Here is a 4,396-nt window from a genome sequence, read left to right as displayed (position 1 = left end):
ATTTTTATCAATAAAAAATAAAAGATATATATATATATATATATATATATATATATATATATATATATATATATATATATATATATATATATCATATAAATGATAATTTACTTGAGAATTAAACTATAAAATAATTCTAGAGGGCTTGATTGATCCCTCTCATAATCTTCTATTTATAAGAATAAATTGATACAAAAGTACATGATAAATAGGGTAACCCTAGACACAATATAATCATGATAAATAGGGTAATCCTAGATACAATAGAATCATGATAAATAGGGTAACCCTTGACACAATATAATGATGATAAAATAGGATAAATATCCTAACACTCCCCTCAAGCTAGAGCATACAAATTGTATGTACCAAGCTTGGAACAAATAAACTCAATCCGAGGACCCCTTAATGACTTGGTCAATACATCTGCGAGTTGATCATTTGACCCAATAAACTCAGTACATATTTCTTTAGTCAACAACTTTTCACGAACAAAATGACAATCAATTTCTCTATGTTTAGTCCTCTCGTGAAACACTAGATTTGATGCAATGTGGAGAGCAGTTTGATTGTCGCAATACATCTTCATAGTATGAATCTCACAAAATTTAACCTCTTGAAGGAATTGTTTCACCCATATAAGTTCACATGTTAGTGATGCCATTGCCCTATACTCGGCTTCAGCGGTTGATCGACCTATTACATTTTGTTTCTTACTTTTCCATGAAATAATGTTTCCTCCTAGAAAAACATAATATCCTGTAGTAGACCGCCTATCAATAGGTGAACCTGCCCAATCTGCATCACAATACCCAGAGACCTGAATGCTTCCTTTATCTTCATATAACAATCCTTGCTCGGGAGCCTTCTTTACATACCTTAGAATACGAATGAGAGCATTCCAATGGTCAACACATGGAGCCTGCATGAACTGACTAACCACTCCAACTGCAAAGGATAGATCTGGTCTTGTAATAGTGAAATAAATCAGTTTTCACACTAGCCTCCTATACTTCTCTGGATCGGAGAATAATTCACCTTCTTTTGTCCTTAATTTCTGGTTTGGGTCCATGGGACTGTCTATTGGTCTACAATCAATCATGTATGTTTCTTGTAATATATCAAGAGCATACTTCCTTTGGGAGATTACAACTCTATCTTTTGATTGTGCTACTTCAATGCTTAAGAAGAAGTATTTGAGACTTTCAAGATCCTTGGTTTGAAAATGTCTACACAAGTACTCTTTTAGTTGAGATATTCCAACAACATCATTTCCTATAATGACAATATCATCAACATATACTATTAAGTAAACACATTTCTCGATAGAAGAATGACAGTAAAAAACTGAATGGTCTGTTTCACTGCGTTTCAGCCCAAATTTTTGAACAATGGAGCTAAACTTTTCAAACCAAGCACGTGGGGATTGCTTGAGGCCATATAGAGATCGATGCAATTTGCATACCATACCAGACTCCCCCTGAGCAACAAACCCAGGAGGTTGCTCCATATAAACTTCTTCCTCAAGATCACCATGTAGGAAGACATTCTTGATATCCAATTGATGAAGTGGCCAGTGACGAATGGCTGCCATGGCAAAGAAGAGACGAATAGTAGTCATCTTGGCTACAGGAGAGAAAGTGTCACAATAATCAAGACCAGAAACCTGAGTGTAACCTTTTGCAACAAGCCGAGCTTTGAGCCGATCAATTTCACCATCAAGGCCTACTTTAACTGCATATACCCATCGACAACCAACTGCCTTTTTGTTTGGGGGAAGGCGCACCAGCTCCCAAGTATTAATGTGGTCAAGAGCCTGCATTTCTGCAATCATAACTTGTCGCCATCCAGGATGATCAAGTGCTTCTTTCACATTCTTGGGTATAACAACAGAGGACACTGAGGATAAAAGAGAAAAATAGGAGGGCGACAATCGATGATAGCTTAGAAAATTATAAATGGGATGAGGGTTTCAAGTGGAACGAGTACCTTTTCTAAGAGAAATAGACCATGCTGAATCATTTTCACCAGGAGGCATAGGAGGAGGTGACGAGGGAGAAGAATTTGAAGTAGGAGATTCACCATTGTCTTGGGGAGGTGGACTATCCATTGGGGCCTTGTGTGGGATGATCTCAGTATGTGGAGAAACGGGTGTAGAAGGATTGTGATCAAGACTTGGAATGACAGAGACAGTGGAGCTATTTGACTCAGCTATTGGAATAGGAAAGACCTGCTGGAGGATAGAAACATCTTGAACATATGGAAAGAAGTAAGGAGTATGTTCAAAGAATGTGACATTGACAGACATGTAATACTTCTTAGTTTCAGGAGAGTAACACCGATATCCTTTTTGAAGTCGAGAATAGCCTAAGAAGACACATTTGAGAGCGTGAACGGAGAGTTTGTCTAGACCTGGAGACATGTCATGAACAAAACATACACAGCCAACCACTCAGGAAGATGTATGAAAGAGATGATCATTGGGAAACAAAATGGAGAAAGGGACTTTATTATCAAGAGAGGAGGAGGGCATCCTATTAATAAGATAACATGCAGTTAAGATGGCATCCCCCAGTAATGGACAGGAAATGGGCACCAGGAAAAAGGGTACGAGCAGTTTCGACCAAGTGTCTATTTTTTCGTTCTGCTATACTATTTTGTTGCGGTGTATGAGGACAAGTAGACTGATGTAAGATACCATGGGAACTCAAGATGATAGAAAAGGAGGATGAGAAATACTCTTTTGCATTATCACTTCTTAATATTTTAATTACTTGACCAAATTGATTCTTGATTTCATTCAAAAAGGATGTAAAGATAACTAACAATTCAGAATGATTTTTCATAAGATAAACCCAAGTCCATCTTGAATATTCATCAATAAAGGTAACAAAATATATAAAACCAAAGGAGGATATACGACTAGGTCCCCATATATCAGAATGGATGATGGAAAAACTAGAATTACATATTGATTGAGACCTTTTAGGAAAGGAAGATCTAACATGTTTTCCTAATTGACATGACTCACATTCTAAGGTTTGGAGACCACTAAGTTCAGGACACATCTTTTTTAATTTGGACAAATGAGGATGGCCAATTCGATCATGGAGCGCTTTAGAATTAGGAGCAGCAACATAGGACACCCTTGGACGAGATCTAAAATGGTATAATCCGCCAGCTTCATATCCTTCTTTAATCTGTCTCCCCGAACCACACTCCTGTATAACAAAAGATTTATGATCAAAGGTTATTGAACAATTTAACATTTTGGTCAACTGGCTTAGGGAAATTAAATTAAAAGGATAATTAGGGTAAAAAAGGACTGAGTTGAGATTGAGGGAGGGAGACAAAGAAACATGACCGACTCCTTTGGAGAAAGTTTTAGATCCATTTGCAAGGGTTATGAAATGAGGTTTATGGTCTTGATTATTGTGACACTTTCTCTCCTGTAGCCAAGACGACTACTATTCGCCTCTTCTTTGCCATGGCAGCCATAACCCACAGGTCCCAGGATCGGAACCTGGCTCTTATACCAACTTGATAATTAAATTGTAAAATAATTCTAGAGGGCTTGATTGATCCCTCTCATAATCTTCTATTTATAAGAATAAATTGATACAAAAGTACCTGATAAATAGGGTAACCCTAAACACAATATAATCATGATAAATAGGGTAATCCTAGACACAATATAATCATGATAAATAGGGTAACCCTTAACACAATATAATGATGATAAAATAGGATAAATATCCTAACAAATTTATATTATCTATAAAAAAATATTCATATAATGATATAATGTTATTTTTAGTTATTGACAATTCTTTGAAATATCAAAATTCAATATATAATTCAAGATACCAAAGATTAATTGCGAGAGAAAAAAAGTTAAAACTGAAAAATATCCATATTTTTTTTTCTTGAAGAATTTTTATGTGCATATCTTTTTATGTACATATCTTTTTCTTATAATTTATTAGTTATCTTAAAAGACTTTTATATATATATATATATATATATATATATATATATATATATATATTATTAACATGAAGTTGGAAAAAATACACACATGGTTTTGTACATCACTTGAATTGTCACTTAGTATATTTGGTTGATTCACATATCCCAAAAATGATAATTACATAATTAAACAAACCTTTTTGCGTGCTATTTTTTGGAAATATTACTACTATAAAACTATTTAAAAAGATGCACTAGTGTAAAGTACATTTTTTATAGTGATTTTTTATATTAGTTATAATTTACTCGGTATAAAAAGGAGTGTAGTGGTATAATTGTAAATATCATAAGATTTTTTATATTCGTTGTAGATCCAACCAATATGGAAAATAGTGTGGTGACAAATTTATAATAAATTAGAAAGTTT

Source organism: Vigna angularis, chromosome 7 (genome assembly GCF_016808095.1).
Source record: "Vigna angularis cultivar LongXiaoDou No.4 chromosome 7, ASM1680809v1, whole genome shotgun sequence".
Taxonomy (NCBI): domain Eukaryota; kingdom Viridiplantae; phylum Streptophyta; class Magnoliopsida; order Fabales; family Fabaceae; genus Vigna; species Vigna angularis.
The sequence above is the reverse complement of the archived record's forward strand: the minus strand, read 5'-3'. Positions refer to the sequence as shown.